We start from the raw sequence: 26,305 nt of genomic DNA, 5'->3' as shown, positions 1-26,305 counted from the left end.
CCCACATTCCAAAGACATGCATGGCAGGTTAATCGGCCACTCTGGGTTGTCCCGAGGTGCGATTGTGAGTGTGGATGGTTGTTTGTCTAGTGTGCCCTGGCAACCGGTTCAGGGTGTACCCCGCCTACTGCCCGAAGACGGCCGGGATAGGCTTCAGCACCCCCGCGACCCTTTAACTGTCTTACCGAATTACGATTTGCGATGTAAAACTACTGAGTTTTTTGTAAGGGAAGGCGTGTGTTTGTGAGCCAAAAATAAACAATGATTAAGAGCTACCTGAGCAAGCAATTTTAGAATACTGTGCTTCCAGTGTTGTTTTTGTGTGTGAGCGAAGGCGTTTTTATTTTATTTTTGCCGTTACATGGTTATTCATAAATGTACGTGTATGTGTGTGTGAGCAGATTGCGAAGGGAGTGTGGGTGTGTGTGCGCGCTAACAGATGGCGGCAGAGAAGAGGAGGTTTAACTTTTCTTTTTAGACTTCTTAAAGAGCAAGTCGGGAGATTGCGCGACTCTATAATTCATTCCCCAAGACTGAATATTTTACAGACAAACACACAAAGACTCACACAGGCAGTTATTCAAACCTTTTCATCAGAAAAGTAGGAACCAATTGTATTTCAAAATGTGAAATCCGTTATACAAGATGCAAGCAATTATTTTTTCTTTGACTGTCTGATGATCAAGAGGCAATGCTCAATTTGATTTGAAAACCAGACCGATCATGATGATAAATAATCAGGTTTTAATGCCAGTCCAAGCAGCATGGCCTGGACGCCTGGTTACGGGGAAAAAAAAGGATGAAAATGAAATAAATGAGAATTCAAGCCGCCAGAAGCGATCAACAGGCTCTTGCACACGTTTTTTTTGTTTACGGTAAATACGAGAAATGATTTTGAAAATCGAACACAACGCTGCAACCACATCAGATGGCGTAAGCAAAAAAGTTTGGCTTTAGCTGAATTTAATATCGCTCATGTGTTTAAAACACCTGATTCCGATTGGCGCTCAATTGTCTGAGTCTCCAAGTCGGATGTTGTCAAAGTAATATTCACCCAAAATGGCTGACTTCTTGTTCAATCCTATATTTTGTTGTTGTTGTTGGTCCTAGTTTGGTGGACATTTCCAACAAATTTTTGCATCAATTGGTTAAATGAGTATCACACTAAGACTGACTTCAAAATCAAGTTGACCAAATACAGTAATACATTGACGGCAATGAAAATAGCCTTGGTCGACTTTGACTTTGAAGTTGGCCGTGATGGCTAGCTTGACTTTCCTTTTTAGGCTTTCTTTATCGAAGTTTTGATCAACATTGTAGTCGCGACCAACATCAACACAGCGCAATCCCGAACTCGTATTCAATCGCTAATTTAGGACGCTAAGAAACCGCTGATTAATTACGCCGTCATTGTATGATACGGCAGAAGTCTCCGACGTAAGTGGCGAGCGGCTAACTGTTAGCATTACCAACGAGTGCCTGGCTGATAGCTGTAAGTGAGTTTGACAGCTGGTACTGGACCTGGCTTACTTGAATTCTTTTTCAATCTTCTGCTACTTTGTAATTCACTCTCCATGTTTAAAGGAAGGGAATGTGCCTTAAATTGCACTTTGAGGTCTTTTCATAATTGTTAAATAAATAAATAGAACACTTTTACCCATTAAAAAATGTCAAACATCGGCGTTCAGATTTTAGGAACACATGGTATAAAATAAAAATGTTTCTACCTCATATTGCACTGAAAGTTGTGTTCCTCCTAAATCCTAAAGGGCTATATTAGACTTTGTTTTTTTTAAATGGGAAAATGTGTTTTACAAAATAAATGAAGACAAAGTATTATTAAAAAAAAAATTCTAATGCGAAAAACGATCCGATCCGAACCGTGATTTTTGTGATCTGTTGCACCGCTAAAAAGGAACCATTCCAAGTGGTATTAATAATAAATCAGATCGCGAATGAATGAAGCTCACAGTTAATAGTGGAGGGTGTGGCAATGGTTCTACATAGTGTGCGTGTCCTCGGGGAGCGCTCACAACTGTCAGCGTGCGACAGTCGCACGCGTTGACTGTCATTACTTGGGAGACGTCCACGTGCACGTGCACGCGCTCACACACACACATTGCGCATTACACACAGAGAAGCATAAATGGAAGACCATGAAGATTGTGGTGGCGGTCATTGACTGGTCACAGTCAGTGTCCTTGTGTCCCTCCAGAGGAATGACGCCGAGTGACACTCGCCGACCACTCCCGACACCCAGCTTGACATGACACAGTGACAGGGGGGGAAAAACAACACACTTTGTCCCTTTTTCCGTCACTTTTCACCTCTCAGCTGCCACATGTGCTCCAATGGCATTTTGCATTGGCCTCTTCCGAGGGGTTCAAACACAAAGTGTAATTGAAAGAAAAACGTAAATAAATAAAGCATGCACAATTAAATCTAATTAGCTGATGCCTTGATGCTAAAATCATATAATTGATACATGGATTAATGAATGAATACCCGAATGACTGAGTGAACATTTATAATTAATCATTGAATGGATGTGTGGATAGTTGCACATTAATGCGAATGAATGAGTTATATACATGAGTTAATGGACACATGCACAAAAATGGATGACAGGATAATTGAATGTGCAGGCATGAATGAATGATGGATAAACATGGACGAATGAATGGACACAAGCAGATGAATTAATTAATTAATGCCCAGTGGTGAATGAATGATTACATGATGAACACGTGAATGGGCATGCACAGGGTTTGATGGATGAAACCCCCCCCCAAAAAATGAATGAATGAATGCATGCACTGTGGTAAATAAATGAGTGATTACATGATGGAGATTTGAACACATGCGGAGATGATCACATGAATGAATGAACATAGGCAGAGATTAATGGATAAAAGAAGAAATAAGCACATGAATGAATGCAATAATTCACACCCAGTGGTAAATGAATGATTACATGATGAAGACATGAACACATGCAGATATGAACACATGAAGGAATGGACATGGTCAGGGATTGATGGATGAAGAACAATTAAACACATGAATTATTGAATGAATGAATGAATGAATTAATGCATTAATTCATTCATTCATTCATGCCCAGTGGTAAATCAACATTTACATGATGAAGACACGAACACATACAGAGATGAAAACAATTAATGTGCACATGCAGTGACTGATGGAAGAAAGAACAAATGCAGATGAATGAATGAATGAATGAATGTGTGGCTGTGGATACCTTGGATGCACAACTAACAGATGTATAAATGGATGCACAAATTGGTAAATGATTGGCTGGATGTTGACTGAATAAGTACAGTGCAGCCGAGGGGCTGAATGGATATACTGAAGGCCTGCAGTCATGTTGTCATCTGTCTGGATTAACAACAATTAAAAAGTTTGAGCTGAGGAGGAGGCAGCGCGGCGTGACCTTCAAGTCGCGGAATAAATAAATAGTTGATGAAGATGTTGTCTTGTTGCAGCTTCACTGACGTGCGTTTAAGATCATCAAGAGGGCCTGGCCGGGCCGGCGTAATGATTGCGCGTTACGCGAGCACACTTTCTCCCTCCTCTGCTTTGCCACACACACACGTGCACGTGCACGTGCACGTGCACATGCGCGCGGTGGGCACCCTGAAAATAATTCACTCATGTATACAAGTGTGGGAGGCATCAACAATTATATATGACTTGATATGGGTTGATAAGAGGAAGTCAAGTAGGGTGTCAAGTCAGGGTTTCAATTGAAGCTGTGAAGAGTTTCAAGGTAAGAGTTTTAGCCCTGGTTTCGGCGTTCCAGAGAATCTTTGGATTTCAAATCAGACATTTAAGACCAGATTTAGGGTTTTAAATGGAGGTTTCAAGTCAAAGTTAAGGTGCCAAAATGGGGTTCGGGCTTCAAGGTGAGGTTTTAAGACTGGCTTTGGGTTAGGTTTTTAAGTTAATGTCTAAAGACAGGGTTATGGGTTCAAGCAAAAATAAAGGTTTTAAGAGTATCAAGTAAGGGTTTTAGTTTGGGCCTTAAAGCCAGGGTGAGGGTTTTAAGCAAAGGTTAGGGTTTCAAATGATGGTTTCAAGCCATGGTTAGGGTTTTTAAAAACTGTTTCAAATTAAGATTTCAAATCTGAGGGTTCGGGTTTCATGAAAATATGAAATTGGGGTTTGAAATAGGGCTTTTAAGACAGGATAAGGCTTTAAATACAATATTAGGATCTCAAATTAGGGTTTGAAATTGTGATTTGGCATCAAAGTAGAAACCAGAGTTTAGGCCAGGGTTAGGATTTGAGAGTAGGGCTTTAATACGGAGTTAAGGTTTCAAACAAATGTTAGGGTTTCAAATGATGGTTTCAACAATGTTTGGGTTTCAAGCAAAGATTAGAGTTTCATGTGATGGTTAGGGTTTCAAATGAGGCTTTCATGAATCAGGATCGGTTTTATTGCCATGTAAGTGAACAAAATTTCACATTACTAGGAATTTGTCTCAGTGACTGGAACAGACATAAGACATAAGCGAGTAAAATATATATATTTTTAAAGATAAAATAAGATAAAACAAATCTTTCTAAGTAATCATTTATGAAATCGTAAGGGTTTCAAGTTGTGCTTTAAACAAAGTTTTCAAACCTGGGTTATGGTTTCAAGCAAAGCTTAGTGTTTAAGCCAACGTTAGGGTAGTTTCAAACCAGGCTGAGTTTCTTTAAGGGTTCCAAGAAAGGGTTAGGGTTTAAAAGTCGGGTTTCATGACAAGATTAGGATTCAAATAACAAGGATCGGCTTTCAAACCGGGATTAAGATGTTAAGCATCGGCTTTCAAATGAGGGTTCAAGCCAGTGTTAGGAGTTTGAGGCAAAAGTAAGGGTTTCAAACCAGGGTCAGGGTTTCAAATGATAATCCCTTTGTATGGCTTTCGCGCAAATGCCTCACAGTAAAAGATCCAAGCGGTCTGTGATGTCTTTTCATTTGTAACTGCTGATGCCTGCTTGCTTTGATTTGACGTATGTTATTACGCCTCATTTACATACACGTGCACAAATAAGACGCATGATGTTTACAGCGTGGCATTGAACATTCGCTTTGATCCCCCAGTTAGCATGAGGCGGGAGCGAGGCGGGTTTACCCCGCCGCCAAGCGATTATGCATTCACTGGTATCTCTGTTAGACACGCACAGATTAGCAAGCAGGTACACAGAAATGTTAGCGGGCTACTCCGGCGTACGTCGACTCGGGGTAACCTGCAAGCGATGACGGGTTCCATTCCGATCGACGCCGCAAATAGCTCATTGTTGGACGCCGACTGACTCCGTGACGAACGAAGCTGAATTCATCAAGATGATGTCCGTTTCTCAATCTTTGCCAGATTTCTCCCCCAAATAGACTCCCTGTGTTGCCGAGGAGAGCAATCATCTCCGTGGCAACCCTGCCTGACGTTGTCCACAGTTATTGCTCTGGTCTATTTTTATACGTATATAATGTAGAAGAACTAAGTAATTATTTTTTTGGTACATGGGCTCTCCCTTCAGGTCAAGCAGGAAATATCTTGAAAAAACAGTTTGAAATAATCTTTGATCATTTTAGTATGTGAGAAAGTTTGACTCTGAACATTAGGATTAGAATGAATGCAAACACAAAACAACATACGCCCTGGCTGGTCTGTTGATATTAAAAAGCAGGGATTCCCAAACTCTCAAAACTCAGACGCTCAAATTCAAACTTGGATGCTAACCAAAGCAGCAGCACTTACTGTGTTTGTACAATATCTGATAAACAGCCAATTGCGAAGTGAAAAGTTAGCAAACACGAACAGATCTGTGTTTTGACATCCTACGTTAGAAAAAGCAAAGTATCATTTTACACAAGCACCGTGCGTAACTACATGCTCATTACTGTTAGCATTATACGCTAACATAACACAACAGGGGTCTTGACTTGTAGGTGTGAAGTGTGATAAACATCCAATTGTTAAACCAGGCTTTGCTAAAGGCTAATAGCATCATGTGCATGCACCTCCTTACTTAGTGGGAAATAGGGAATGTTCTGTACAGAGCATGTAAACACTTTTTGACAATTGCAGCAGAGAATGATCTTTGCCCACAAGTATGCATTGTTTATTTCTTGATTAATTTTTTTGCCTTTTCTCGCAAACGTTCTTTCAGCTTCTTTCTCAAATATACAGTATATAACGCTTGTGCCTTTTTCTTGACAAAGTCAGTTTTTGTTTGACATGTCCCCCCCCCGAAAAAATATAACATTTTTCGGGAAATTATACAATTTGTTTCTTAAAAAAGAGCCCTGACAAAACCAGAGCCTGTTATCTCTTGCTTGAAATATGCAGCCATGGCTTTTTTTCACCTAAAAAATGACTCTTGAAAATTGAATTTTTCTTGAAAATATGTATTTTTTTCTTGAAAATATACACAATGTTCTAGAAAAAAAAACTCTTAACGAAAAATGTCCAACTTTTTTTCCAGCAAATACAGAACTGAATTGCAAAGCTTAAAAAAAAATATGTTTTGTATTTGTGTCAAAGTTGAACAATCATTTCAAGAAGTCGCCGTGAATATCTCTTGCAACATTTTCCCATGTTAGCAAGATTCCTTTTTTTTGACTCAATTGTCTTGTTCTGGTCCCGAGTTGTTATGACGGCGACTGTCACTTGGTTTTGTGTCACACTAAAGCCGGCGCGTGAATCCGTTGATTCTGACTCACTTTCGGAGCGTGTCGTTCAAAACGACGTGAGTGACAAGCGGGCTGCGATCACGCAAAGTGAGCGGCAAAACGGAAAACAGATGGAAGCATCCCGCCGAGTTGAACAAGCGATCGCCTCTTTGAACGCTTCAGTCGCGCTGACCCTGGCAGACGTTTGCAATGTTGCCGCTCGTTTGTGTTCATTAGTGACAACGCTGCGGCACTGATGTTGGATTTGTCAGTCATCGCCGCACATGAATCACCGGAACAACGCTCAGTCGGACTAAGATTGATGACATTTGTATGCAAAGACGGTGCTTAACAAATGTATTACGGATAAGAGTTTAAAATTCTGCTATTGGGTCCGGAATACATGAAGAAAAAAAAACGCTGATTGAATATAAACCTTAGGTCTGCAAACTTGGGTCAATTAGCGAAACCCAGGTTTCAAAACAAACACGGTGAAGCAACATACAGCTGTTATGCTGCACACAAATAAGCTGTCATCAGAAGTGAAATCGACTTTATATTATTATATTATTTATACTTTTTCCAGGTTAAAAACATTTTTCCCATACATTTCCTTGATTAGTAAGTATTTTAAATCAATTCCACAGCACATTCTTTCTCTAGAAAATATACAACTATCTCATATGTGTTATCTGTTTTTTTTCCCCAGACTCAATCATAGAAAAGTTATTCTGTTAGACGTAACCATAAAAACATTTACAGAAGCGTACAAAATCCCTTACGTTTATGATCCACTGTTTACGTGAAAGAAAGTGAGCATCTGCAATCCGCTATTCCCGTCAAGCCTTCGCAAAGTATGACAAATCAGAGGATGCTTCAGAAACAGACAGATGAAATGTGAAGGAAAAAGAACTAAAACAAGAAATAGAAAAGATGTGCGTGTGTGTTTGTAAAAGGTTTGCTCAAAAGCCATGGGCGAACTTTTGACGACAGCTGCCTGGCAATTTGTTTCATTGGGCTCACAATCTGCCTCCTCGCCTCAAATGGCGTTTGTGAACGCAGCTCTATTAATGTTGAAGCCTGGGGGGATGAAGCAGCAACTATTTTCAATGCTTCTATGTTTGCAGGCTTTGTAATGAGATGGTAAAATCTGAACGTGCATGTGTGTGTGCGTGTGTGTGTGCGCAACCACAAAAAAAAGGTCATTTGAAAACAGCTACCAGTGACATTTAATGAATTACCACAGTGCTTCAATCAGCCCTTTTGTTCAACAATACTATAGTACAATATATTAAGTATTAAATTATGTGATTGGCTGGTGACTAGACAAGGTCAGTTGGGGTCCAGCAAACCCATGACCCTATAAATTCTGTAGATGGGTGAATATGAACTTATAAGTAATGCTCGTTTCATAATATGCACACATCCCTTTACTGTGATTTGGGGGGATGTTTCTCGATATATCCTTTTTTTCAGAAAATTCAAAATTATTTTCATGAAAATACTTTTTTGTTCAAAAAAAAAAAAAACTTGTTGCACTCTTTGAGGATATTCAACTTTTTTTCTCCAATTTTTTTTCTCCTAATAAAACATTCACGTTTTGCTAAAAAAAATAGGCAGTACACCCTTTTTCTTAAAAAAAAAGGTTTATTTACACTTCTTTAAATTAAATCTCGAAAAAAAAAAATACTTGAGAATATCAGACTTTTCCTGAACTCATATATATTTATTACATTTCCACAAAATATCTAAAAGTGATTGAGTGTATCCTACAATGACAACAAGCTTAGGGAATGAAGAGGATGAGTCCGTCATCCTATTAGGAAGATTACAGCAGCATTACGCCGCTTCTGTGCTCAGCTTTTCATTGCCGATTCAATCGGCGGCGTCACTGATGAAGACGTTTCATCAGCGAGAGTGCCGCAACGACTGCGTGATTCCACGACTCACTGCTCGCCACAACATTAGGCACACATAACTGCCATGTGTACCTCCAAATGCGATTCGAGTTCCAAGTTCATATTTTTGAAGGGGGGAAAAAAAAGCTCAGAATAAAGTTTGGTGGATGAAAGTCAGATTTATGTCATATATCATTATATATATATCAATCATATATATCTGAGCTTTTAACTGGCCAAAAGCTAAGGAGTTATGTCTCTTTTTGGCATGTCAGCCCTTGTACGGGTACTTGTATTTATTTATTTATTTATTTTAGAAATTAACATCTAAATGTATTGCAAATTATTACCCCTGGTTTGAAAACGGATCTAACGACATCCAGTCCACACATTCTGTGCTGCCCACCCTCATCTTCCCCTTTCCACCCCGACTTATCAGCGAGGGCGCAGGCACGGAGGCCGCCTGCCGAGCGGCGCCCGCGGGCGCCCACGGGCCCCCGCTCACCCGCCCGCCTGCCTCCTTCCTTCCTCTTTCCTCGCACCTCCAGGTCAAACACGGTTGGGGGTGGGATTTAGCAGGCGCAATTGCTGTGTCATCCCGAAAAGACACACTGACACGCACAAACAGCAACTGCGAGGCTTCATCCAAGCTTAAAGCGCTAGTGTAGAATTTGCCGAAGGTTTACCAACAAAGGTTTTGCACAGGAAATTATAGTCACTAATTTACGCACAACACACTCTCAAATGTTGTCCATCTCACTCACACACTTGTTGTCTGTCTGTCTGTCTGTCTAAATCACTCACGCAAACACTAAAACTCACATTATTACTAAGCCCGTTTCTACCACAATTAGCTAGCTAGCTAGCTATGCTTACACCCCGAAAAAGCATCTTCCCCGGATGCTCCAATTTAAAGACTAGTTCAGTGCCGTAATTTAAATTCACTCATAATTTAAATTTCAAAGCAAAGGGAGGTGCTGATGTAGTGCACTAGCCCAAGGAGAACCCTAGACGTCTGTTAGCGTGTGAGCTAGCTGGTGGCTAGGCACCTCTGGTAGCGGCGTGGAAAGCTAGTCAGTCTGTCTCAACTCAGGTCCCACATGACATCACACAAAATTGGTGTCACATTTTGTGTGACTTTTACGCACAATTTATAATTTTTTTTAATGTATTTTACTTCCGGACAATATAGCACGCTAATTGGCCAAATCATTAGGTATACTTGTTTAGCCTACACTGATTAGCAAAATGAGAGGAAACAAATATTAGAAACTATTTTATTTTAAATGAAACAATCAATGACTTTTAATTGTCCCGCAATAATCCTCTGTGATTGTTGCTGTTTGTGTGTTGTGTTTGTTTGTGCGCGTAGGTGTGCAACTACTGTATACCGTCTGCGACATCACAGTCGGGTCAACAGGAAGACGATGCTGCATATTCATGGCATTACCAAATGATGAAAAGGGAACACGAGTCAGCCACAGGATGAAAGAGCTGACAACCTGCCCGACTTTAGAGCTGCTGTGTGTGTACGCGTGCGAGTGAGTGAGTGAATGAGAGAAAAATGTTCTTTGCTGAATCACCAGCCTCTCCGAGGGCAGACCTGTAGAGAAGCATCGTGTTTGGTAAGTGTTTTACTAAAAAAAGAAGAAGGTACAGTCCAAGTTGGAATAAAAATGGAGGCGGCAAGGTCTCAAGCATTGGCACAGTGTAAAATGTAAAAAAAAAATACAAATAAAAAAAATAAAAAATAAAAAATAAATAAATAATAATAATAAAAAAAATAAAAATAAAAAAAAATAAAAATAAAAATAAAAAATAAATACAATAAAAATAAAAAATAAATACAATTTAAAAGAATAATAATAATAATAAATAATAATTAAAAAATAAAAAATACAACAAAAAAATTACCCCCAAAAAGTTTTTTTTTTTTTTTAATAAAAATAATAATTTTGCCTCAATCAAGTTGTCCATGAATGTGGACACCCAATGGGTCTTATTTTTCTGAAGAAAAATAAAATAAAGAGTAAATGAAGGTCTCAAGATATATACTAAAATCCTACATGCCAGTTGTTCAAACTAAGCCTAAACCGCAACCGATACATTAAATATGTTTGAGTAGTAGTCTAAACCTTAACACCCAAAAAAAATTAAAAATTTAGCCTCTAACCGATAATGTGTGTGTGTGACTTTAAGAGGCCATTTGTTTATTTTGTACGTCACTCGAGTGGCTGCATACCTTGCTTGTATCTCAAAGTCTGGCTCGTAATCCACCCAGCGATGGCTCGCAACTCACAAAACTCATAAAGTGGGCCACTCGGAAGTCAAGGTAGCACTTTTTATTACCATTCTTTCATGAGTTTCATATTTTCACACCACCGATGGCTGATGGCATTATTAGAATAATGCATGACACCTGCAGCACTATACATGATGTACAGCGTGCTTATACAAATCCATCAGCATGGCGGCGTGTTGAAATCCTCGTCCCCACAGGACGCGTGAAGTGACAAATTACACGGCGCAACTTAAACTTCCTGGTAATTTACCCCAACATAAAAATGATAATTTTCCAAAACTATAGGAAGTAAATTAAGCACATTTAACAACTCGCAGCATTCCATAAAACGCCGTCAAAAGTGGTAAAGATGGGCCAGCTGCAGATGCTGTTTCTATGGAGACGAAGTATACTCCACGCAAGAAGCGGACCTCTGACATTTGCATAAAAATATAATAACGAGCGACGCATCTTTCTTTGTGTTTATTGTTGGAAAGTGGAGTGCTTTACATACTACATCGTCAGCATGAGCAAAACAAAGCATAAAACGTCGGCATCTGCACTAAAAAGCGATTTACTGTACGAATATTATGGCATATACAAACAAATTAAGACAAAACATCCACTGAGAAGAAATCAAGTGCGGTATGTTGTTTTTTTTGTATGGCGGGTGTTCGTAGACACTGGAAATATTGTGTGCAGTTCTGAAAAAACTCTTCTTTTGTGACCAACATGGATTAGGGGCAAGATTTAGGTTTAAGTTAGGGATGATTTGGGGTAAGGTTAGCAATTGGGGGTCAGTCAAATGTTTAGGAGTCTGTGATTTAACACAAACACGTAAAAACTTTATTGGTTTTATTTATACAGCGGTTAACTTCTTGCACGTGTGCGAGTTAGGAATGTTAAGCGGTAATACTATATTAAGCATGTCATTAAGTACAAATGAGGTCAGTTATATTTGAAGTTATTGCCATAAAAAAGGGGTATTAATCTCATAAGGCGCCTGCTCATGAGGATCAGAACACTTGTCAACAGTCAGCAAGCGACCACCTTAAGAGGATTCCCGTACCCATAAAGGTCACGCCTTTTAATATCCCACATTACGATTTGTGTGAAAGGCAGATAAGCCTAGATGGGGGGAAAAAGGCCTACTTCTTCATGTTAGCGCCGCACAGCATACATCAGGGATCAAACGTTTAAGGAACCGGAACTACTTGGCTGGAGTGTTCTGATTACTGAGGCATCAAAATCTCATTAAGAAGTTACGTTACGGACTCGCGTTACACAGTTGTGTTACGCAGTCACGTTAGCGAGTCGCGTTGGGGAGTTGTGTTTTACGGAGTCGTGTTGCAGAGTCACGTTACGGAGCTGTGTTGCATGTGAGTTACGGAGTCGCGTTATGGAGTCGCATTGGTGAGTTGTGTTACGGAGTTGCGTTGCAGAGTCTCGTTACAGATGTGCATTACAGATGTGCGTTACAGAAGTGAGAAACCGACGTGTTCTGGAGTCACGTTACAGAGTCTCATTACAGTCGCCCTACAGAGTTGTGTTACAGAGTTGTGTTACAGAGTTGTGTTACAGAGTTGCGTTGGGAGTCGTGATAGGGAGTCACATTGGTGAGTTGTGTTACAGAGTTGCGTTGCAGAGTCTCGTTACAGATGTGCATTACAGATGTGCGTTACAGAAGTCAGAAACCGACGTGTTCTGGAGTCACGTTACAGAGTCTCGTTACAGTCGCCTTACAGAGTTGCGTTGGGAGTCGTGATAGGGAGTCGCATTGGTGAGTTGTGTTACAGAGTTGCGTTGCAGAGTCTCGTTACAGATGTGCATTACAGATGTGCGTTACAGAAGTGAGAAACCGACGTGTTCTGGAGTCACGTTACAGAGTCTCGTTACAATAGCCTTACAGAGAGAGTTGTGTTACAGAGTTGCGTTGGGAGTCGTGATAGGGAGTCGCATTGCGGAATCGCATTGTGGAGTTCTGTTGCGGATTTGCATTATGGAGCTGTGTTACAAAACCACTTTCCAAGGCAGCGTTATGAAGCCGCTTCACAAATTCACATTCCATGTCCAGTTACAAAGTTGCACTACTACGTTGTGCTACTAAATCAGCAGGAATAGAAGCAGTTAGAAAGCCTCTGAAGACACGTTACAAAGTAGTCGTCTTCCGAAGTTACAATAGTTGCATCACAAATTAGCTTCGCAAAATCGCCTTACAAGCATAGGGATTTGCTGCACAATCACAGAAGGTCTTGTTCTGAATCAAGTCGCGTAACAAAGTCACGTTCAAAAAATGGCTTTACAATATAATGTTTTACAACATTTTAGTTTAAATGCTAACTAACGTAACCATTCAAAGAAGAACCCAAGGACAGAAGTCTTACTTTCACAAAAATCTGGTTAATACCGTGCGGGAAATATGACAAACAGCAAGTAGAAATCAGTAACAACACTTAATGTTTTCATTTTTCATTTTAAAATCTCAAAGCACCAATTACATAAAAAGTACAATATCCCACAAAAATAGTTGTTCTTTCCGAGATTGCAAAGCTAAATGTTTTTCATCCTTTTGTATCTACGAGCCTCTGTTGTCCTTTTTTATTTGAATTGTATTTAATGGCTCCAAAACATGTCCGTGTCTTTTTGCCAAGGGGATGTCAAAACGTCCAACTTGGTTTTATCGACTGCATTAAGTCAAAGTGTTGTTTTGTGTTTTTGTCAGAAAAGGAACAAAAGTAACAGACTGAAGAGGGATTCGACATGGGGATTTAGCTGGAATGTGAAACCACACAAATAGCCCGTCATAACACACTTCCAAGTTCTCACATCACCCCATTGTGTTTTTATGCAATGCGGATTTAAGACTGAATCTGTTTATAGTTGAATATAATAATAACATTTATAATAGCAATTGGCAACACGATCCATACAGTGTATGCTCGATTGACCCAATTTACTTATTTTTAGGGTGTATTCATTGGCATTTTTATATATTTATTTTTTGACTGGGTGTGTATTAGTGGGTGAGTATTCTATTCCATCAATTGTTTAGGAATGTGTTTGCTTGTAATTTTTCCCCACTTGATCATTTTTCCACTATTATATACAGCTATAAAAGACTTTTTCTGGAGCGCATTTCTTCTTTTTTGCAGGAGTGAGACGAGTTCAGCCAACTAAATCATCAGGGGAATTCCATTGCTATCTGTGAACATCCTCACTCTACCAGGTGAGCTTCCCTAAAAATGTCTCGAGCAAAACTCTGACTCAAAGATCTGCTTCCTGTGGGCTCTTCAAGGTGTCACCTTGAGAGCCACATGAGGGCTCGCTGACCTGTTAAGTCTTAAAAGGAGTCAACGTGCAAATAGCTGAGGGATCTTTGGGACGTTTTGAGTGGCATGGACGTGTTCCTTCTCTCCTATTTTACGACCAATCGATCACGGGGTGTGAAAGAAACACCCGGCCGGACTTGAGCGGTGCAATGATGTGTGCGTAATCCAATGCAGCTTGTGGGTACACACGGATGTACTTTGGAGGTGCGAAATTATCCCAAAGCAAGGAGGAGACGCTCTGAAGGACGGGGGTGGAGTTGTTGGGGGACACACGCCGAAGAATAGCAATGATTTAGAGGAAAGGCAAGAAAAGCATTGCATGTAGAACAAAAAGATTTGCTACGACGTTCCAGTAAAAAACATTACTACAAAGTTGCGTTAAATTACAACGTGGTATAAAAATGATGGGTAATAATGTTCCTTTTTGTCGTATTGAAGTTTGAGATCAGTCTTTTTAAGGTATTCGGTCTCATCTCAAAATCGAAGGCATCTTTACTCGGTCTTGTCTCGGACATGATTTTTGATCTTGAGATTCTGGATTAAGATAAGAAGTTGCGTTACAAAGCTGCGTTACAAAGTTGAGTTACAAAATTGCGTTACAACGCTGCGTTACAAAGTTGCATTACGAAGTTGCGTTACGAAGCTGCGTTACGAAGCTGCGTTACGAAGCCGCGTTACGAAGTTGCGTTACGAAGCTGCGTTACAAAGTTGCGTTACAAAGTTGCGTTACACAGTTGCGTTACAAAGTTGTGTTACAAAGTTGCGTTACAAAGTTGCGTTACAAAAGTTGTGTTACAAAGTTGCGTTACAAAGTTGCGTTACACAGTTGCGTTACACAGTTGCGTTACAAAGTTCCGTTACGAAGTTACGGAACGAAGCTGCGTTATGAATCTGCGTTACGAAGCGGCGTTACAAAATTGCGTTACGAAGTTGGGGCCCAATGTCGCATTACAATGTGTGACAATGTTGTGTTACAATGCTGTGGTATAATGTTGCATTAAAATGTTTCGTAACACTGTTGAGTTACGATGCTTGTTGAGTTACAATTACAGTTACAATGTTACACTACAGCACTGTGAACAAATCTCTGTTACAAATCTGTGCTAAAAAGCTGTCACTTTTTAAAGCCCTTTAATTCCACAGCTATCAATAAACTTTCACATCTGACCTTACAACGCAATGACACCAAGACACTTGATGCCTTTCCCATGCAGAATACATGACTGTTCATTCGTAAAGAGTTGCCATAAAAAGCCTATACGTTGGGAGTTTAAACTTTAATTAACTGGTTTATTGAGCAAGATAGCATCAACTGCATGACATCGACCTGCCACTGACTGGAATCTCCGAGACCCATATTACATAATTTCCATTTTACGATAGAAATCATATTGAAAGTACCAAATTGAGAAGAATTCCTTTGATGCCAGAGCTGCTCAAAATGCAAGAGGGCAAACACAACTGATCTTTTTTTTTGGCAATAAATCAAGTTAGCCTCATTGGACCCAAACATCAGATGTAGAAAAAAAGACCTAAGACCTCTACAGACCTAAAGGGTCCTAAAGGTTCACGTTGGCGGTCCAAACGCTTCACTACTCAGAGCATTCCACTGATGATCTGCGTATTTTGCGTGTTAACCTTCGCCGAATAGATAGTGAAGAACCAAAACATCAAAGTCATTTTCCACCCATCTTTTTAATGAGTTTGTGCGTCAATACAAAATGATAAAAACATATCTCACCCCGAGTTCACTCCTCTGCGCCGTGGTGGTGGTGGTGGTGTTTAGCATGTACGACAGCCTCCCCCTCATGCAGTATGTAATTTGATAATGTACAAAATTTATCACACAGCTAAGAGCCTTTATTCTGTCTCCTTAGACAGACTCATCCATTATGCAGAGATCCATAATTTCTAGAAGAGAGAGAGCGAGAACAGCACCCAATGAGATAGTCAGATAGTCCGTGAAATCTGCGGTAATTACGTGGATTAATGAATCGGAGGGCCTATGCCGAAAATGGAGATTAATTCATGGGACGTGGCCATCATGTTGTGTATTTATCAATGTCAAGGCAGTGTTTTATGCACACGCCATGGGTCCCTGTAGCTAATAAAAGGATAATGTGTGTCATTTACACAGCAACAGATCATCGGCGGGAAGAAGTGACGGCAGAGCGCCTGTTAGAAACTAATCCTTTGGTCTTAGACGGGGTTTAATTAGAATCAGTCTTTGGCAAAGTTGTGATTTATGAGGCCTGTATGCTAATGCATGACTGCATGTTAGCATGTGTGGCAGCTTGATATGCAAAGTTACGATGCTACTTACTTACTTGAAGTACCGATCAGAATATTTGTTGCTTTAGTCCTACAGCTTTACTCAACCAAGGATTCGGTCATTTATGAGGTGCAAAAGACCTTTTTTTAAATAATACAAAACAATATTACAAGTTACATATTACGTACCTATGTACGCTTGCATGCACATTTCATGCCTCTAAAGCTAGAATGTGATCATGTAAATTCAGAAGATAATTATGTAACTCGACTAATGCAACACAATTTGTAGTGCAACTTAAGTTACCATGGTAAGGTGACTGCAATGTGACTTGGTTGTGCGACTTTGTAACTTGTCTGTAACGCAACTTGGAAACGTGGTAAGGTGACCTAATGTGATTTGTGGTAACGCAACTTTGTAACGAGACTTTATAACATGACTTACAAAGATAATATGATAAATTGATTAGGTGACATGACTTGGATTTGCGATTTGGGTAACACGACTTGGTAACGTGACTTTGTAACACGACTTGGTAATGTGACTTTGTAACACGACTTTGTAACGCTACTATAAATTGTGACTTGGTAAGGTAATGCGGTTAGCTGACTTGGGAATATGAGTTGCTTTTTTTTTTTTTTTGCATCTTTGTAACGCAAATTGGTAACGGGACATTGTTATGTGATTATCACTAAGGATGTAACGATATCCAAACATCACAATACTATATTATCACGATATGAAGGTCACGATACGATAATTATCACGATATTGTGGGGAGGTTGGCGATAAAAAAAAAAAGGTCCCAATATTGTTAAAAAAATGAGCTCATACTAAAAAAATATATTTTTTTAAACACAATATTTTGCTTTTGTACATCACAGCAATGCATACAAATACAATACTATCTCTAATAACACTTAATATTGAGGCACTTACTTGCTAATACAAGCACACATTGAGTTCCTCCACATATTGACTCACAAGCATATTACCCTCTCCTTCATCTGACCATTACTGTGGATTTTAAACATAGAAGGGCCAAAACATGCCTTGTGAAAATTTAACTGCACTGGAAAACTAACCACCAGAGGGTGCTAGAACTGCACAAATGCTTTTTTTTAACAGATGGGCTGCTTTTATTATCGTGACATGACGACGACGATATATTGTGCCAGTTTAATTATCGCGATATCACGATATTGCCGTTATCGTTACATCCCTAATTATCACACGACTTTGTAATACATGACCGTGTATTTTTGGCTATGCAACTTAGTTGTGCAACTTCGTAAGACAACTTTTATGACCACTTTGTCAAATGACATGTCAGGCAAATTTCCACCTTACCTCTTCAAGTCACTTTACAAGTTATGATATTTTTGCTTTTTGCATATCTGCCTTGGTCAAATTGAGCAAGTTAAGTCACGTTAACGAGTCACGTTTCCAAATTGTGTTACTATTAGAGTTGTCAAACGATTACATTTTTTGATCAGATGAAAAACATCGTAGAATTTTGATTACTCACGATAATCGCTTAATTAAAAAGGCTTTTTTTATCAACATTTTGAAGAACACGTTGCGTGTTAATTCTTTTGACATTTAATGTTATGAGGAGTTTGACAGTGTGAAATGTCATACACAAACATTTATTAAATGCTTTCCTTTAATGTGTGTAGTTATGTCTATTGCGCAAACACAACCTGTGCTACCTTTAACGTAGCCATCCGCTGTCAAGATAAAGGATAATCTGCGGTCAAAATTAATGATGCGATTCATCTGCGGTAGGTAATACATGATTAATGCTATAATTGATTGTGATGGATTAACCAGTTAACGCTTTAACTTTGACAGCACTAGTTACTATATCACCTTACAAATCAAGTCCAGGTCAAATTTGCACCACAAAAGCTTCCCGAATCGCATTACAAGGTTGCATTACAGTACACTCGAATTCGTGTTAGTGCCGCGTCACAAAGAGTCGCGTTACAGAGTTACATCACCAAGCATGCGGCAGAATGAAGACGGTGCTCCCGACTTCCCGTAACATTTGGCTTCACGTTCCACAGGTTTCACAGTTCTGGAATTCCCCAAGGACCGACACACGTGTGTTGAGCATTTGCAGCGGTGGCAATTAATGTGCGACACATTCAAGCACAACTTCAAAGCAGTGCAGCAAAGAATATGTTAAGAATATGTTTCTTTTTCTCCCAGGCTACCCTTTCAAAGAGGAAATCTTGCTCTTTTTATAGCACATGACTCTTGACGGTAGCACCAAAACTGGCGCTAAAAACAATGTAATCCTTGTGATGCAAATAATGAAAGGTTGTTTTGGTAGCCATTTTCTATAGTCCTCATCCTCATTAGGGTTGCCAGTAAATGGACTGCATTTTATATAGTGCTTTATCGACACCATATAGCTTAACGGATAGATGGATGGACGGTTAGCAATCATGTATTCCTAGAATTGAGTGTACAAGATTTTTTTTGATTTGGACGGCATGCCCTTGAAACCACTCACCATTTCTTTCCTGCCGCCTGCCTCGCCACCAGCGCTAATTACAGCAAATGACTTTTTACTCGGGGGCAGGCCTGAAGGCTGCCTGATGTAGGCGACGTGCCGTCAATACGCATGTTAACGGCATTCCCTCCCTGTCCTTCATTAATCAAGGTAATGTATAACCGGCACGGGGCGGCGGATCACGGGAACACGTGTCAATTAGCATCCAAACGAGGCGACCGAGTGTTAATGAGGTGTGGACGACAACGTTAGCATTCGGGAGCTAAGAAGAATGCTAACGATCCAATTGTGAATACAACCGCTCGTCCGGTCGTTTCTACTGGTGGCGTCCCGCCAGTTCTGACAATGCGTCCTTACAAAACCCAGGCAGCACTCGGGATTTAAAAAGTGCTACTCGTAAAAAAAAAACATATATATATATATATATTGAAGCCACATTAGCAATTTCATTTTGACTTGTCTCACTTTAATGAAAAAATCTCTCAAGAATCATAAATGTTTTTTACGGAAGGTCAATTTGACCGAGGCAGATGTGCAAACGTGTTCCAAGTACAAATGACATCATTTGGACGGCAAAAATGAGATGCACGGTGGCTTAGTTGGTAACTCATCTGCCTCATGGTTCTGAGGTTCAAGGTTTGGATTTCCATTTTGACCTTCCTTTACCAAGTTTGCATTTTCTCCCCGTGCTTGCGTGGTGAAGCTGCATTCCCAGTAGCATCTTAAAACTCTAACGTTAGCGCTTCATTAGCATCATTATCATAAAGAATAAATGATGGTGTATTTATCGTACACGCGCAAGACAATGACGCAGATGCAGCATTAAAAGCTACGACGGGAGACATTATGTGGTGACGTCGTGTTAAATCTCCTTTTAATACTCGCTTTCTAATTTACATTGTCTATTACGAGTCACTAACGACTTTGACCTTCTCCTGCTCTTAGCAAGTGTGTGCGTGTGTGCGTGCTACGGGAATGAAGTTATAAATGGGGGGGGGGGGGGGGGTTGAGAGCGAAAGAAGACAAGAAAAAAGTAGAGAAGTGTTTTAGGGCCCTGGCATTCAGTGGGGGTCATAAATCCGAGCTTTATGGTGAAATGATGGCAGATAACGTACGTAAAGGTCAACCAATGATAGATCAAAAGGACGGACGGCAGTGCTGATGCGTTCTTTTCGACAACATCTTACTATTGTGTATGCCGCCTTAACATTTCTCTTGTTTGTTGACATCCAGCACATTTCGCGTGTCAATACAGAGGCACGCGGGGGGGGGGGGGGGGGGGGCATCATTTCAAATTCAAAGAAATGTGCTGCTCAAAGGGGCTGCTTGCGTCTTAAGACAGACACGATTTGATTATAAGACGTAAAGATGGCTCGCTTTCATCCACCGTGACAGATCTTCTCATGCGCCAGCCAATCATTTGACAATAACTCCGGAAAACACCACGAGTTGTCTTTTTTAGTTCATGTCTTGAAGAAGAAAAAATTGATTGCATAGAGTAGACGTGAAATTCAGTACAAACAAGGTTTTCTGATGAGACACATTTAGAAAATGGAATTTCGACACTGGACAGTTTTTAGTCGTTTTAGGCACGAATGGAAAAAAACAACTAACACAAATTGTCTTTTCGTTGAATTCTTGCAAGAAAAATTAAACCTTATTGCAAAGAGCAGATGCAAGGAACACAATAAACTAATTCTTCTGACAAGAGGCCAACTCTTACTGTCACTATTAGCAGAAACACCGCACTCAGGATGGCGTAAGCCGAATTAAAAAAAAAAATGTCGCGCAGGTCATTTTGCACGTTCTGGGAGGTGAACAATAGAGAACAATAGAATAATAGGACTCAAGTATAAGTAAAAAATATATTGCTGAAAATACTATTCAGATAAAAATGTATTTTCATAATAACAAGTCCTCCAGCAATAACGATCATATTAGTCGTTTTACCATGCGCGAAAATGCGACCAATTTTGGTACCACGCACCAAAATAGCGACCTCTATCGGCCATTGGAGGACTGTCTGTAAAATAAATTAAGGTAAATTCAGCCATAAAACAAAAGGTCTTTGAACTTTGAATTGAATTGAAAGGTAGACGTTATTAAGTACTTCGATTATAATGCATTGTAAGACAATGTAGCATTATGTACAGTTTGAACATTAACATTGCGCTTAAATATAGGGTGGAAACTGTACTTAAAAGATACAATTTAAATGTACTGCACATTCTTTAGAAAACAAATAAAAATCGACCTAAAATATAAAACAATGAGTTTAAAAAACGCAAATGTGTGGTAATTAAATACAAGAGAACAGTACTTAAAAAGAGGGGTTAAAGCTGCTAACATTGCGCGCCATTAAATTGAGTGATTCCATCAAATACCACTAGAGGGAGCCGTTCACCTCATGTGGTGCATGTACCACTGATCTAGAAGAAGAGCATTTCATTGTTGTGCTTATACGTCACAGGCAAACGCACATTACATGTGGTAAATAAGAATGAACAAACCAGATCATTGAAACCGGATCATTTCCTTGATGCTGACTGTTTCGCAGCACAGTAGTTTTCCCGCCTTAGCATATGCGCTAAGGCCCCCCAACTAGACCATTAGCAATTCACAGACACGTCTTTATCACGTTGACGCAGAGAAGCCGCTTGTTGACTCGCCTTCTTCACGGGTTGGAGAGAGGCAAAATTATCATTTTGATGGGAAGGCGCTGCCATTGTCTTCGTCTCCAGCTGATAAAAACTTCAAACAGTCAGACGTCGTCTCCCTCCTGAGATCCAATTGGGATGATAAAAATTGCCGGGAAAAAAAATGGATTTTTATTTGTGTGTTCCATACAGTCGTGGAGAGAAAATGACCATTTTATACCCCTGATTGAGATTATGGATTTAAACTTTAGTGTCGTAGAGGTCGGCTAGAAGACACCGCGGTTGCAAACTTCACTTAGCAAGACACGTCTGTAGCGATTGCCACACTTTAATACTTTTATTAATCAGCATTTTTGGGGGCTATGATTAAATTTGTCATGTTTTAGATAATTATTGATTCTAAACAGTTTTTTTTTGTTTTGTTTTGTCCCTACCACAAATTTTTAACAATTATACTTATTAAAACACTCTTTTTACACACATTTTAAACATATTAGAACAGACACAAAAGATGGTTTAAAATGTCTAGAAATGATTGCGTGTGTGTTGTGGTGTGCCTGCCTTTGAGAGGCGGGGCGTTGTCGTCGGTGAGTCTGTGTGAGTGTCTGGGCGTGAGCTGTGGCCAACAGCAGCAACTCTTTGTGTTTTACTAATCTGCCGGCATTTAATAAACGGCTGAAATGTGCATCGGTAAGTGTGACTCTCCTTTCCCACATTCAAGGGCATTACCATAAGTATTCGGTTGAAAAAAAAGGAAAACAAGAGAAAACTGCAACACATTTTTCTTGATTTCCTATGGGGGGTGAAAAAAAAAATCTAAATCCAAACAGCTTGTTAGACTTTAGTGGCTCCACAGTATTTCCAATTGAGTTTTAAGTCTTTATCTGTCATTGACGTTGCTCATAAAACTTGTTGGTTAATCAAAAGTTTCAGACAGCAGCCATAACAAATGTAATTATCACCTCCCATCTCTACCGCAAAGTTCGATGAGCACAAACGAGCATGTTTTGGCATTTGAAGGGTTCTGGAAAAACTAATTGCACATCATTTCCTCTAATAACACGGGAAACAGGGCGTCATTGATCGCTACTCAAAACAGAGACAGCTTATTGATTGCGCTCCTCTGCTGATGGGAACTACCAACACTGTTGTAACTTTTGTGTGTGCGTGTGTGTGTACGTGTGTGTGTCTCCACATGCTGTACACAACAATTCTTTGGACTACGACTGCCTTCCTCGTGTCTTGTCTTACAGTTATTTTCGTATTTCTTGCGCTCTCGAGCAACCTCATGTTTCACCGCCTCTGGCATGGTGTGTCTCAACTTTGTCCTTTCTATGCAACGTTCCAAAAGTACTGGAACAGTGAGGCCAATTGTTTTATTTTGCCGTCGGCTGAAAACATTTGCTTGAGGTCTAACCAACTCAAAAACCAGAGAATAGTTGCAAGTATAGCTCACACGCAGACTAAACGGCCAAAACGGAGTCCAATTCCTAACACTCATTAGGCGCCGCCCCTTAACTCTTTGACTGCCATAAACGTTATAAAACGTTTAGCATAAACCTAGGGAAGGGCGCCGAGGACGTTAAAAGACGTCCCCTATGTTTTGTTTTGTTTTTTTTCAAAAACGGGTGCAGGAAAGCCTTGGGCAGCTGTGCTGAAAGTATCAGGCAGATATGATTAGTCAAAGACTCGTTTTGGCCCCTAGAGGGCAGCGATGACTCTCTTTGCACAAGGTTGGATGGGCCGCCCACCGTGGGCGTCAGTAGAAGACGTGAGGCGGAGCTAGAGTGTTGAGGAGACAATGGCTGATCCAAGCCACAATGGCTTGACCAAGCAACCGGTTACAAGCAGCTCAGCTTGAGCATTTTTTTCAAAGACGGAAAGCATCAATCAATACTAAAAAGCGCATTGATGTCAACGATGATGATGACAACGAGCTCTACGCCAAAGTTGGAAGCTTTGGCGTGACTGTTATGAACACGTAGTAAGCCTCACGGCTAAGCGCGGCTAGCGCGGCTAGCGCTGCTAAGGCCGGAAAACGCGCACAATAGCCGGCCGGGTACTTCTACACAATCGGACATTCGATCGGGCGATGGAGAGTTGGCATCGACCAATGCAGATTGATGATGATGATGAAGATGAAGCTCTACGCCAACGTGACTGTTATGAACACGTAGTAAGCCCCACCGGCAAAGCGCGGCTAGCGCGGCTAGCGCTGCTAAGGCCGGAAAACGCGGAGCTGCACAAGCGGACATTCGATCGGACAATGAAGAGTACCCCGAGTCCAATGCATATTCATCGGAGGAGCGGGTACAGTCTGATCACGGAGAAGACACTGTTTCTGGACTACGATGCCACCATGAATGGAGTGGATAAAATGGATCAGAACATCTCCCACCACCCGGTATAGCAACCGAAGGACACGGGGAAGCGAGACGTAACGAAACCGTAACGTAACCGTAGCATGATCCTGATATTAGACTTGATGACACACTGCAGTATATACTTGCTATTCCCCGGAAAAAAACGGCCGGCAAGAAAGTGGCGCACGCGAAGAGGCAATCTGTTGTGCAAATGCTGTTGCGTCTCTTTGCACGCAGGAGAGTGTTACAAAAAGAAAAACTGTCGTTGAAACATCCACATATTTGTAAATAGCACCACAGTTGCACACATTTGTAAATAGTTTGCCAAATTGTTGTCAAATTGTTACACTGTTGAATGTAAATAAACGTATTTTGCTATCAAAAAACACTTTTTCATTCTTGGTGGTAGTGTTTTATAGAAGTAAAGCACTATTTAGGTGTTTGTGGCATCATTCATGGACAAAAAGAAGTGTCAAATTCACTAGAATGCATGAAATAATATCGTTTCACTAAAAGCTTGATTTCTCCGTATTTTGGTCCAACACAGGCGAAATTGGGTCAAACTAACCATTTTCTATTGTTGATTACTAAAGAACGGAATAAGGTAGAAACAAACTCTTTTTTCTGATGAAAGATGAAAGTCCAATCTTTCATTTGGTAGTACGTGTGTTTCCATAGTCCAAACAGAACATTTTCTGTGGACCTTGAAAATCAGTCAAAATGCTTAAATCGGCTGGCACTGGCGGCATCCCTTTTCTGAAAACGTCTGGCAGTCAAAGAGTTAAAGGCGCACATGCCAAACAATCATAAAAAAATATTATTTTTTTTAATTGTTGTTTTTTTGGGCGGGGCTGGAATGGATTAGAGGCATTAGATGTGATTTCACTGTGGAATACTGATTTGACTTTCTGGGGGGAAAAGACCTGTGACGCTAATTAGCGTGCCGCCAGGCTTCCCGTTTTGTCTCCCTCTGTTGGTCATTGTTATTTTTCATGTTTCTTGTGGCTGCAAAGACAAATTGCTTGTGTGTTTTTATTAGGGGTGTTTTTATATCTGTTCTAAATGTACAATAAAATATACAATATTATATATTTTTTTCTAAGTTTTCATACTCTGCTGAACATATAAGTGCAAAAAAAAAGATGTTTAACTAATAGAAATAGTCATTGATACAGTACAAAACGGTGACAGCATTACGAGCTATCTCATCTTTAACATGAAGTAACTTGTGAAATTCGGCACATTTTTTAATTTGTAAAATACGACTTGACCCCAGTCTCCACAAATATATGCAAATGTATATTATTAAATGTATTACTACTCAATTTTGACGTGGGCGTGTAGCTGCGTTGCGACTGGAATTCCCCCAGTACAGGCTTTCCAGGTAAGGGGTGGTATTTAATCATGCGTTAAAAAAAAAGAGTGGCATTAAAGGAACTTTAAATTAACTTACTAATTTTGACACCCCTAGTTTTTACATATTTGGCCAATAAAGATGATGCTGATCCATTTATTTAGGGACTTGTGACTTTGTCGCCGGCTTTTAAAGTAGCAACAGTGTCACCTTGAAGCAAATGCCGCAAAAACTGGGAAAGGGTGAAGTTCAACAACCGACTTCTCCCCACCTTGTTGCGTCGAAAGCAATTGTTGCTGCCAGATACGATTTAAAGACAAGACAAGATTTTACCGGACGCAGGCGCCATCGATTGCTTGATACTGCGCCGTTGTTGCAATATCTCACCTTGTTGTGTTCTGTGAAAACAACAAAGGCGGGTAAATAGTAAATCTCGACTCCCGATTTGAGCCAAACAGTGAAGGGATGCTGCGATGTAGCAGGTGACATTTTTGGCTTGCTACACCCACACTGCAAAATCAATAAAGTTGTTCCCGGTCATCACCTTTAGCCTGTAATAAAATATGACTATCCAGAAGGGAGTGGTCACCTTCAAAAATGATAATGCCACCCGGTCCGCAGGGCACGGGGGGCTTGACACGTGATCGAGTGCATCCGGAATAAGAGAAAAAGTCACAAAGTTCAACTGCCAGCAAAACTGTTGGCATCATCAAACTAACGAGCAGAAACCTGCTTAGTTGCGATTCGGTATTCGAAAACTCACCTGCAGTAATTTAGTTGGATTTTTTTATATTTTCATATTTTTTGCATCAGTTATTAGTGGATTTTCACTATTCACTGTCTCCAGCCGTCTGTCTGTTTAGAATGTGTATCGCAGAAAAAAGCAAATGACTAATCCACTTTTGATGTTCACTGAACTAACTACAAGTGGCCATTTTCCACATATGAACTC

At 40.2% G+C, this 26,305-nt stretch overlaps 1 protein-coding gene across 3 annotated transcripts in view; it reads right to left on the bottom strand.

Moving 5' to 3' along the window:
* stpg2 (sperm-tail PG-rich repeat containing 2) overlaps nt 1–26,305 on the bottom strand; it is a 118,967-nt gene that overhangs the window by 6,341 nt on the left and 86,321 nt on the right. Inside the window, exon 13 of one of the 3 annotated variants that reach the window (XM_086076682.1) lies at nt 25,610–25,751. The exons of the other annotated variants lie outside the window; for them this stretch is intronic. The gene's annotated coding sequence lies outside the window, so the exon portion shown is untranslated. Of the gene's footprint in view, nt 1–25,609; nt 25,752–26,305 lie in introns of those variants that run through there. 3 annotated transcript variants of the gene reach the window in all.

This window comes from Leptonotus elevatus, chromosome 5 (genome assembly GCF_054856555.1).
Source record: "Leptonotus elevatus isolate MCC_2025b chromosome 5, RoL_Lele_1.0, whole genome shotgun sequence".
In the NCBI taxonomy this organism is placed as follows: Eukaryota; Metazoa; Chordata; class Actinopteri; order Syngnathiformes; family Syngnathidae; genus Leptonotus; species Leptonotus elevatus.
Note: the sequence above shows the minus strand (reverse complement) of the source record. Positions and strands in the feature narration are given on the sequence as shown.